Source organism: Hipposideros armiger, unplaced genomic scaffold (assembly GCF_001890085.2).
Source record: "Hipposideros armiger isolate ML-2016 unplaced genomic scaffold, ASM189008v1 scaffold_271, whole genome shotgun sequence".
In the NCBI taxonomy this organism is placed as follows: domain Eukaryota; kingdom Metazoa; phylum Chordata; class Mammalia; order Chiroptera; family Hipposideridae; genus Hipposideros; species Hipposideros armiger.
The window spans coordinates 1,430,447-1,442,802 of record NW_017731621.1 but is presented as its reverse complement, the minus strand read 5'-3'; the positions used below and the strand labels follow the sequence as shown (position 1 = coordinate 1,442,802).

At 46.2% G+C, this 12,356-nt stretch overlaps 1 protein-coding gene across 22 annotated transcripts in view; it reads left to right on the top strand.

Moving 5' to 3' along the window:
- CELF2 (CUGBP Elav-like family member 2) overlaps positions 1–12,356 on the top strand; it is a 505,669-nt gene that overhangs the window by 470,677 nt on the left and 22,636 nt on the right. The window lies entirely within an intron of this gene.

Below are 12,356 nucleotides of genomic sequence, written 5' to 3'. Positions count from 1 at the left end.
CAGCTGTCACCACTTAGAGTTTGGTACGATTTCAGGCAGTACCTGGGTTTATGCTCGGAGATCAGCCATTTGCATGCTGACCTAGACCACCTGCAGCTCCCAGCTTTTCAAATCTAGAACTCAGCTGGATGCACTTTTGACCCTGGCCAACCTGGCTGTTGTATTATCAAAGGGAGGTCTGCCTCCTAGAAATGAGTATGTTGTCCATCTGGGCAAACGTCCCCCTTTCTAGGATGCCCTAAGACCAGGATTCGGATGGGTTTTCAGTGGCCGCCCAGCGACGTGCACTTGCTTTCCACAGACTCCATTCCCCTCACTCTCTCCAGATTCCAGAGCCTGGTCAGATCATCAGATTTTACAGTTGTAAGAGATCTTCAGGATAATCTGTCCAGGTGCCCCGTCATGGTCCAGGTGAGGTAGCGAGCAGTTCTACCACACCGTGAAATGCTCAACAGCAGGAACGCCTGGGGAACCGGGATTCTATCTCCGGATTTTTCCACTAATATGTTCTCACCCTCATGAGGAAATCACTAACTTTTCTTCTTTCTTTCAATCTGTGTCTATGACCATCTGTAAAAACAAACATCTGAGCTCAGCTAAGAGAGGTATGTACTTTTATTTTGGTAAATTATAAGCAAAATATCATTGGAAGAGAAAACCGATCTGATTTTCCTTTGCTCCATTCTTGTTAGATCCACATATACTAAATTTATATAAGCTGACTTTTTTCAAACCTGTGGCCCATATTCCATCTTCATTATTTAAATCTCTGCCCTTCCTAGCACTGGGGAGGATACTAAAACTAAAGTAAGGAGGTACCCAGGTTTATTGACAACTAACCAAGTAGACTTCTGTCTTAGAAAACCATCTCGTGAGAGTTCCAACAAGCAAATGGAAATGAAAAGTGAGGGAGACAATGGGACTCCTTCAGACGTTGAGTACGATACTGCCCACATCCATTTCCGCAGCACTTTCTCACCTTCCTAAGTGTTTGTTCTTATAGATTCACTCCTCAAAAGGAATTCAGAGTCCAAACAAGGAAGTTCCTTCATCCAGGGCTGTGGACTCTGAGTTTTCTCCTTCCCCGTCTTTCAGAGAACCAGTGATGGCTTCTCTGCCCAGCGTGGGAGGCCACACTCTTTACCAGTGCATTTGTGAGTCGGAGGTGGTGTGGAGAAAGGACCCAATAACAGAAGTTTCTGGGGTAAAAGACAGTATGCCTATTGCAGATTGTCAGGTAGTGAGATCAGAACCCCTTAAAACCTTTCAACCCCATTTTCTAACCCAGACAGCTTCCTCCTACCCTGACATTCCTCTTCCCACTCCCTCCCCCCCCCCAAAAAAAAAGTCTTGAAGGGAATAAATTCAAATGAGAGGTGTGGTTACTGTGGAATTAGACCCCGTGGGAGAAGAGACACTCTGTGTTGTGTTAATGCTCCCAGGCTGTGATTAGCTAATAATAGAGCCCGTGTCACTGCTTAGTTGTCGCACCTCCTCAGTGTCCCTTGCACTGTCGGACTCCAGCATCCAGGCTCGTTTGAGGCAGAGGAGCAACCGCAGGCACCGGCGAGTGCCCTCAAGTCTGTGTGGTCGAGGCAGACACTTTTCTGTGCTTATGATGGTTTTATTTCCTAAACCACAAAGCCACTAAGCTCCCACCATCTAATTGTTCTGGGGAAAGTGTTTAATGAATGCACCGAAGGCAGATTCTTGCTGTCTCCTGTTAATGTTGTTTCGTTGTAGCTTAAAAAAAAAAAAACAACAATTTCCTGCTGTCCAGAAAAAGTGGGAGGAAGAGTAATATGAGGAAATGAACGCATTTGGTTCCTAGAAAGCACAGTCGTTTCTGGGTTAGACGTAATGTTGGACAGTAAGCCCCGAAGGGCCATTTTTCTGCCCTTCTTGTTGGATCGGAAATCTGTAAAAGGACGGAAGAATAGCCGGAGTCCCCTCAGCCAGCAGTCAGCCTTGCCCCAACGTGGGAGTTGTGTTCATCATCCCCCCTTCTACAGAAAGGGAGAAAGAACCTGGCGTTTACTTGGCGTGTCCCCGATTCCAGGTAAAGTGAAACGGAGGATGAGGGTATCAAAGCTGGTCTTTGCACTCGGCCCTGCGCATGCTCCTGCCTCTTCCTGCATAAGTTACGTCAGAGAAGTGGGGGTGCCTCTGCTCCCGCCCTGGTGACAAGGCAGCAGCTGGCTTCGTCAATTCTATTTTTAAAAATAGCCACACTCTTTCTCTGGCACATTAGCGAACAGGCATGGTTTGATGAGCGTCTTGACTCGGCTGCAGGCTCAGTCGCGTTGTTAGAGCCCCCCCCATGAGGCTACAGCATGAGGGCTCCAGCTCACTCCGCGTGCGGGCTGGCCTGGTCCAAAGAGAAACGCGACATGCAGCCTCAGCGCCTACTACGTGCCAGCCGCTCTAGGGAATAAGGCCGAACTCCTATCTTCAGCAAGCTTGTGTCTGGTGGAGCTTTCTCATATTGAAGACACTTGTCATCACTTACTACCCTTACGCGGTATTTTTTACCCCTGGTTTCCTGCCGCCCAGCATCCATTCCCCTTTCTTACCTCAAACCAAACTTCATTTACCCCTCCAACCTTCCACTTTCTAATGCCACAAATTCAACTTCCTGCCCAGCCCAGGTGGGATTTGATGGCACTGGGCTCAGAACCAGTAGTTCTCAAGCCAGAGTGAGCCACAGACGCACCAAGAGGGCTTGTGAAACGCAGAGTCCTGGGCCCCTCCAGAGATTAGGTTCAGCGGGTCTGAGGTAACCTCCGGGCACATGTGCTGCAGGAGGCCCTCTACTCTGCACGTTTAAAGAGGGACCTTTCTCCGTTAAATGCACGCATGGTTACCATGCCCCCAGTGTGTTCCCTGCCTCTAGCAGACAGAACGATTCTAACCAAATGGCCACAGAGCTTCTCAGCTCCCCTGGGCCATGGTAAGAGGGGTTCACACCACAAAAGTCTGGCCTTTCTCTTGGGGACCATTTTGTCCGTGATTCAGTCACTCAGGGTTTTAGTGGCGTGCACTCAGTGGGGCCACGGCTGTGTGCGTTCCTGGGAAAGGAAGAGGTAGAAGCTACATTATGTCTTGCACTGGATCGGGCTTGTGTCTATGTAGATCCTTTTGGTCTGCGGCCTCTAATCCCACCTGGCATTTTCCCAGGGCTCAGTTACAGGAATGGAACCCTTGCCCGAGTTCTGCCTTGAACCTGTGGGATTCTGCCTCGTTGCTGTCCCTGTTTTACTTGCCAAGAGATGCAGACGGTATGCCTGTGGCACTCCTAACAATAAGAGCCTTGCACACATTGGTCCTTTGAACCTCGGAGGCCAAGCCCAGTGTCAGGGCCTTCAGGACTCCCTGTATGTGACTGTCCCGAGTCCTCCTCTTTCATATTTCCTCACACAGGGAGGACATGCCTTCCAGGCAGCTCGGCTCACCCTGGAAGATTTCTCATCTGTGGGTAATTCTCCTTAGTGCTGAAGCTGCCTCCTTACAGCCATCACCCACTGACTCATTTCGGGCTCTTGAACTACAAAGAATACCTTTCTGATGTCAAGGCCTGAGACTGTCTCTTCCTTCGTCTTCTCCTCTCTGGGCCAGATTGTACCTTTTTATCAACTGTTGCTCTCTCACTCAACTTGACTTCCAGGCCTGGCCACCCTCTTCTGGAGTCCTAAAACTGTACACACAGACTAGGGTCCTGATGACCAGACTAGTGACAAAGGCTGCAAAATTTGTCATCATCCATGCAGTTGCCTTGCTGAGGGGGGCATGTGGAATCTTCAGGTGTTTCAAAATGATGGGAAAGGGATAATTCCTCCTTTTCAGGACAGAATAACCAGATTCTCATCCTTCAGATGTAGATTGAACAAATGTTTATTGCCCATCCACTAGATGTCAGACTCAGCCACCTCATTTGATCACTGATTATCATGTCACTTCTTGGAGGTGAGTCACATCATTACCATTTAGCAGATAAATACTAACCTCCACTAAATTGAACCTGAGGTGTTAAAGATGGAAGGGACAGAGCCAGAAAATTAAGGGTGACTCTGAGTGACTGCAGATTCATCGCTTCTGTAAGTCAGTCTCTACAGGAGACACAAGGGAGGTGCAAGATGCAAAACAGTAATTTAAGTTCATTGTCAGTGTAACGTGAAGTCTCTGGAGCCAGGCAGCTGGGTTAGCTCCTGACTGTGACCTTCCACACATCACCTCATAGGACAACTGTAAATAGTAAAATGAGCTAATACATGTGAAGTCCTTACCACGATGACTGGCGCAGGGTAAGCACCCAAAAAATATAAGCTTGTCATCATTGTTAGCTTTGTTCCTGGCACGACTGAACTGGAGAATATATTAGTTTTCTAGTGCTGCTGTGACAAATTACCACAAACTTAGTGGCTTAAAACAATGCAAATTTATTACCTTACAGTTCTCCAGTCAGAAGCCCATCATACTCACTGGGCTAAAGTCAAGGTGTCAGCAAGGTACATTCCTTCTGGAAGGTCACGGGGAGAATCTGTTTCCTTGCTTTTCCAGCTTCCAGAGACCATTGGCTTTCCCTGACTCCTGGCCCCTTCTTCCAGCATCATAACCAGCAGGTCGAGTGCTTCTCACACTGCCATCTCTCTCGTTCTCTTTTTCCATTCCCTCTTCCACTTTTAAGGACCTTGTGATGACATTGGGTCCACCCAGATAATCCAGGATAAGGGTCCCCATCTCATGGCCCGCCAAACAGCAACCTTGGATTCCTCTTGGTCCTGTGCCCTGGCGTGGTCACAGGTGCCAGGAATTAGGCCATGGGCATGTTTAGGGAGAGGAACCGTCACTCTGCGCCCCGCAGGGAGCACAGCAGTAATTCTTACCTCCCTCTCCAAACATAGCTCTGGGGACCCAAATAAGCTTACTCTACCTTCCCAGGAATGGAGAAGTGAGAGCATAAAAGGAACCGAGGATGAGGGCCTTTATCAAGCCCCCACTGGTGTCTTGTGGGTCCGTCAGTTCAGTGGCCCCTGGCCACTGTGGATGTCCCCTCTCTCCAGAATGGTCACTTAGCCTCCCGCGAGGGAAGTCTCAGCTCGTGTGGGCTGCAAGGGTGGGCGATGCAGTTTGTCCAGAGAGAGGGGCTTTTTCCTGGGACCAGGAGCTGAGGTCCTTTTATCTAGGAAGCTGAGGAAAAGAAGAACCAGGGATCACTGACACAAATAAACTTAGAAAACAAATGAAACTTTTTTTTTTTAATTTAGGTAAGATTAGGCTTGCTTGTTATTTGGGTTGGCTTAAGAAAGTTTTCCAAATCGCCCCTCCCCCACCACCGTTCTGTGCATCCAGGCGGACGCCCTGTGGCCGCCTTGTCACGTGCTGGACCACACAGCTCCATGCTGCGCCCGCTCCCCAGGTGCCCCTGCGAGGGCCGCCTCCAGCCTCCATATTGGGTGCACGGTTGCCTGGGAGAATCCAACCAGAAATGGAAGATGTGTGAGAGACTTAGTGTTATTTGTTATTGTTGATGAGGATTGAGGAAGAGAAACAAATCCTTGGGCTGGTGGGCAAGGCCAACTCTCAGCTCTGTCTCATCAGACAGGTTATTCCAGGGGCTCCTGTAGCACCGTTGGCTTTCTTTCCTTCCTTCCCCCTCTCCCTTTTTGTCTCTCCTTCCTTCCTTCCTTTCCCCTTGCATAGCAAGGGACCTGATGACCTAAGCACTCTGTGACCTGCAGCTTTGACCTGGACCGAGAAACTCGTCTAGATGTACGGTTTATCTCAGACACAGCACAGCCCTGAGGAGAAGGGACATGTCCGCTAGACAGGGATAGGGGGTTGGAGACCACGCAGCCCATCTTTCCAGCAGTGAACTAACCTGGTCAAATGAGCAATACAGTTCTGTGACCAGGTGAAACTGGACACATCCTCCCCACCAGTGTCCCTTTACCCCCAGCTGCCCTCACTGTCTAACACCCCAGTCCCCGCCACACAGACACACACACATTTTTCTTTGAAAAGCTATGTTGCTTGCCATGTAAGGTAATAAAAACATGGCTTCCATTTATTGCACGACCATTTTGTTTCCTGGTTTCTCATCTGGTCATAATATCTTTGGGCTGGTTGTGAGTTTTTAACTTAACAGTGGTAAAACAGGCACAAAATGTGCATATGACAAGTTGCGCCTGCCATTCCCGTGAGCAAGGTGAGACAGGCTTAGCTTCCCCCGCTGGCATTCCTGGTGGCTGTGCTGTGCCACCTCTTTTTGCAAGGAGCAGCCTTCCACTCCAAGAGGCACTGTGGGCAATTATGAGCCAACATCTATTTACCACCCTTCTCCTGAAATGTCCCTTTGGCATTCTGTAAGCAGTTTAATTGAGAAAGCAAAGGATACAGTTCTCAGTGGAGACTGACAGGAATGTTAGGTGGGCAGAATGCAATTACCCAAGGCAGCACCTTGCCAGTCTGCCAGCACAGAAATAGGGAAGTATGTGTGTGTCGGTGGTATTTAATTTGTCTCTGTCTATTGTGTCTGGGGTCTCTTCGTCTGTTGTGCGTCTGTTGAATATTTAGTTTTGAAGTATTTGACGGAGGTTGGCTGTGTGACAAATGCAAGTTTTTGTTTTGCTTTAAATAGACTTTGCTAGAATGCAAAAGGTTGTTGAAGGCAGCTAGATACCCAATCGAGGTATCTTTTCCAACTTAGACTCAAAGCTGGGCAAATTTGCAGTGTCATCCAAAGATAGGGAGCACATGGTGTCTTCTCACTTTAAGGCAGGTTATTTCATTCACTTTTCTTAAACTCAGGCATGAGTCCTCTCCTTCCTTGTTCTTCACCCTCTCCCCAACTTTCTGCTGGGACTATCTAAGAACAGCAGAAAATAAGAGGTCAGAAAACCACATTCAGTCCAGTTCACTGTAGCTTGTCTCCCTGGGTTTTTTAAGAAATAGAAAACCAGGACGTAAAGAGACCTCTAGTCAGCATGTTGTTTCTTTATTATCAGTCACCAAATGGGCCTAATGAGTTTCCCAGCTTTGCGCACGTCTCCCTTGGCCCCCCACACTTCCTCTGGGCTCCTATGTCGTGTGTGTCTGTAAGGAGTGCTCTGTCCATCTCACTGCTCATCGCCACAGCTGTCAAGTCCCCACACAAGAGCAGAGCAGAGTGTGACGAGCTCACCTCTTCCTCAGACCCGCCTTACAGACTTGAAGGATGTGAAAAATCACCCACGAAGCGTGGGGTCGGCCAGTCTCAATGTCACCCAGCTCCTTTTCCCTCTTGACTCCAGTGAAACTCTAGCTGGAAGCAGGTGACTGACGAGTCTGCTTCCTGCCACTTGGATTTCTCTGGGTGAGAGGGCCAGGGCAGCGTCTCGGCCAGCACCTTCCGCGTGGCCTTCATGAAGGAGAACGGCTCGTGCACTGGCACCTGAGGCCCCTCTAGGATTTCCTGTGACGTAGGTGAGGGTCATCAGCAGGTACAAGACCAATGGCTGTGTAGTCCTCAACTGAACACGTTTAGACTGAAAGTGGAGAAAATCGTATCTCATTTTTTGTTGTTTTGTGAAATATATCCTGTCTAAGCATATCTCCTCAGTTCAACCTGTACCCAGCAATTGATGATGTAAAAATCTCCCCAAATGATGGTGGATACTATGCCAAGTTCATTACACAGCTTACCTTACTTAATCCTCACAACAACCTTTTAAGTTACGTTTTTTTTTTTTTTTTTCCCTCACAACCACCTTTTAAGTTGGGCATTTTTTTAAATGGTGGAACAGAAGCATGGGGAGACAAGAACATAGTTGGAGTCCAAAGCATTTAGTATTAACTGCAACCCCACTTTGCCTACAGTTTCGTATTTTTGTTTTTGTTTTCTTTATTGGGGAATTGGGGAAGGGGAACAGTGTTGGGGAATTGGGGAAGGGAAACGGTCAAGTTGTTGTCCTTCAATCTTAGTTGTGGAGGACACAGCAAGCTCAGCTCCAAGTCCAGTTGCCATCTGGCTGCCCAAGGCCACTCAGCTCAAGATGCTGTGTTCAATCTTAGTTGTAGGGGGCACAGCCCCCCATCCCATGCAGGAGTCAAACCCAGAAATCTTGTTGTTAGGAGCACGTGCTCTCACCAGCTGAACCATCCTGCCATCTGGTGGCAGCTTAGCTCGGGCACAGTGTCACTGGCCCATGTGAGAATCGAACCAGCGACCCTGTTCATCAGAGCTCACACTCCAACCAACTGAGCCACTTGGCCGGCCCTGCCTCCAGTTTTGTTTTTAGAACGGGGTGATGGAGTTATAAGGTGCTATTTATTTTGAGCTATAGCCTCATTCTCAGTGCCTGTAGGGCTGCACTAGGACACGTTTTCCTGCCTTTCTCAGGGTTGCCCATGCTGACCAACCTTCATGCTCCTCGTGCCACCACAGATTAGTTAGAGGGTGACCTACCCAAGGCTGGCACAAAGGATTGGAGACAAATGAGGTCTGTGCTATGAATAAAGTCTGAAAATGTGAGCTGCAGACACTAGGTAAGAAGGCCCTGTCATGTGTTTGTGTCTCGGCAATTACAGTGAATCATCATGCTGGCAGGTCCATCACAAGGCTGCTAGGAACGTGGAGGCATCCCTTCCTGATAGGCGCCTTGCCCAGGTCATTGCTCTTAGTGCTTTGGCACCCATAGCTCGCCCTCGTTGGTGTGAATGGCCACCGAGTCTGGGGGCCTTTCTGATAATAACAGTAGCTCCTGCATGTTTCTCAGAGGAGTGCCAGGATATCCTGATCCAGTCACCCAGCTTTCTCCCCTCCACACCTCACCCCAGTTTGTTTCACGCTCACTTCCTGTGCTGTATGGGGAATGTCTTTTAAAGGAACTGAAAGAAGAAAGGAGAGCAGATATATAGCAATGGTTTGTGTGTAACCTTCTTGTTTACCATTTCTGGTTCTTTCAAGAATTTTCTCTTTATCTTTGGTTTTGAACATTTTTACTATCACTGGGTATGGATCGCTTTTTGTTATTCTACTTGTAGTCTGTTGACTTTCTTGGATGTATACATTAATGTTTCTTATCAAATTTGGGGTTTTTTTTATCATTATCTCTTTGAAGATTTTTTCTGCTCTTTACTTTCGATATTCCCATTATACATATGTTACTGTGCTTGATGGTGTGCCACATTTGTTGGGCTCAGTCTTCTGCCTGCTGAAATCTAATAAGCCTTTTGGTGATGTTTTGAATCTCTGTAATTTACTTTTCAATTCCAGAATTTCCATTTTGTTCATTTATGTAATTTCTGTCTCTGTTGATATTATCTGATGAAACATTGTCATCATACCTTTCCTTAATTCTTTAAGCATGGTTTACTTTAGCTCTTTGAACGTATTTATAATAGCTGCTCTGATATGTTTGTCTGCTAAGTACAATATCTGGGCCCTCTCAAACGCAGTCTCTGTTGCCTGCTTTTTTCCTGTGTGTGGACCACACTTTCCTGTTCTTTGCACATCTCAAAATTGGTTTGCAACTAGACATTTTAGGTATATCACATATCATGCAATTTTGGACACTGAGACACTGATTCTCCTCCCCTCTACACCCCCATCCCCAAACCCAGCTTCTCTTTGTTTATTTGCTTAGTGACTTAGCTAGGCTAGCTCAATAAAGTCTGTTCCCCTGCAGTCGGCTTCTGCTGTCACTCCTTAGAGGGCACAACCTTGAGCTGTGAGTGACATTCTTATATTTCCTTTTTTAAATGGCATAATTCTTCCAAATGGCTCTCGGACTGCCTCTCTGCCTGATCTCCCTGTTAAATTTCTGATGGATCTGTTTCTATTGTTATCTCATCTAGCTGTTAGCTTCCACTAGTTTCTAGTTGTTTGATTTATTGGTTTTGGCCCCGGGACCAAAAATTCCCCCATAGCCTGATTTAGTTCAAGTCAGGCCCCTTCACTAGGAAAGTCTTCAAGGCTATTCCTTGAAGCTCGCTCTGACCCCAGGAGGACTCTCCTTAGCTGTCTCTTTCTCTTCTCTCTGTTCAACTCCTAGCTGATCTACTCTTTTTCAGTTATGGAGCTACAAGTTTCCTCTAAATTCTCACCACCAAAATTTCTATTGTTTTCAGCAGCACCTTATGCTTTTATACCAATATGAATTTGAAAATTTAAAATGCACAAATTCCTAGAAAGCTATGACTTCATGAAAGAGACTGAAGAGGAAAAGTTGAATAATCCTCTTTATTAGAGAAATAGAATCAATATTCTGAAATCATGCCATAAAGAAATATCAAGTCTAGATCATTTTTGCTGGCAAGTTGTACCAAACATTTAAGTTACAACTAATTTCAATCTTATACAATCTATTCCAGAAAAGGGAAAAATAAGGACATTCTCCCAGTCGTTTTAGGTTAGCAAAAGCTTGGTAGCAAAATCAAGGGACAGTATAAGAAGGAAAAATAAAGGCCTATCATGCACAGATGAAAAAATATCATAAACAAGATACTATCACATAACGAAGCTGAAGAATATTTGCTAATTTTGTTAAGTTTAATAATGGTTTGGAATTTTGAAAGAAAATGTCCACAGTTTTTAGAGCTGCATAATAAAGTATGTAGGAGCGAGATGGCATAAGGTCTGAAATTTGCTTTAATATACACTTCGAGATTGGAGGTGGGTTGGTTCTCAAATATTCTAGAATCTAGATATGAGTTTATGGGAGTTTGTTATTGTCTCTGCTTTTGTGTGAATTTGAAAAGTCTCATAATACAAAAGGACTAAAAACATTGCCTTGATTATATGTCTTTTTTTTTTTTTACAAAGAGAAATAAAGTATACACACATTAGGAGGTGTCAAAGCTAATGTCATACATGGACAGAAATATGACAAGGTGGGGAATTTAACTTTTAGACATTTGATCTGGCCTAATCCAAAAGAGATCCCAGGGCCGGCCGAGTGGCTCAGTTGGTAAAGACCTCGCCCAAGAGCGCGAGCTCTGGGCAACAGGGTCACCAGTTTGATTCCCACATGGGCCTGAGCGGAGCTGCCGCTAAGCTGCCAACAGGTGGCAGGATGGCCCAGCTAAAGAAAAAAAAAAACTTAAAAAAAAACCCAAACAAACAAACAAAACAGAGGGATCCCAAGCGAGGTCCACTGTAAGCAATCCTGTGTGGTCTGGAGACAGAGCAGGGATGAGCTCCCACTGCATGGGAACATCCAGGAGGATGGATCAAGTTCCTGGACAGGCTGCATGGAACGAAGTCCTCACACAGTGATTGCACAGCTAGAAATGGGCCACATTCTTCTTTGAGCTGTGGTTAGAGTTGAGCCTTTACCTCCATCATTAGGATAAAGATGATGTGTGTGAAAAAAAGTCAGCAGGTTGTAAAGCTGTACAAATGAAAGGTACTTGAAATGCTATTTACAGAAGCAATTTTAAGTGTAAAAATGAGAGGGGACAGCTACTTTGGAAAACAGTTTCGCGTTCCTTCAAAATGTGAAACATAAATTTATCACATGCCCCAGCAAGCCAGTCCTATGAAGAACCGAAAACATGTCCACACAAAAACGGGTACACAATTTTCATAGCACCATTATTCATAAAATGGTCCCAAAGTGGAAACAACCAAAATGTCTACAACTGATAAATATTTAAACAAAATGTGGTGTTTCCATACAGTGGGACATTATTCAGCAATAAAAAGGGAGAAAGCACTGACACAGGCTACAACAGGGATGAACCTTGAAAACATTTTGCAGAGTGAAAAAGGACGGTCACTGAAGGTCGCATATTATGATTCCATTTATATGAAATGTCCATACTGGGCAAATCCACAGAGACAGAAGGCAGATCAGTGGTTGCCAGCGTCACAGGATATGGGTTTCCTTGGAGGGTAGTAAAAATGTTCTAAAATTAGATAAGGGTGCTGGTTGCACAACTCTGTGAATGTACTAAAAACCACTGAATTGTACACCTGAAAGGGGTAACTTTTATAGTATGTGAATTAAAAGCTGTCATTTAAAAAGGGGGTGGAGGAGATCAGGGGAAGGAGAATTTGGCCCAAAATGGTTTCATCTCATATCACTCCACCCCTCCATTACCACCACCACCAAGGTCCTGAACTCTTCTGTCAAACTCAGGAAGATGTGTGATGGTTTTTTTTAATCTGCATTGAGAAAATGCCACATCTGAAGCAGAAACAATAAACCAAGAGTTGCCATTTGACCCCCCCATGCCTTCACTGGTTACCCTGGAGGAGGAGGCTTAGAGCGGGAGGCTGTCTGGAAGTGGTGCTGAGAGCTCAGCCCCCTGCAGGCTAGGCCTCCTCTTCCTGAACTGCCCCCTCCTAACCAGCAGGGAGCGTATTCACTGTATGG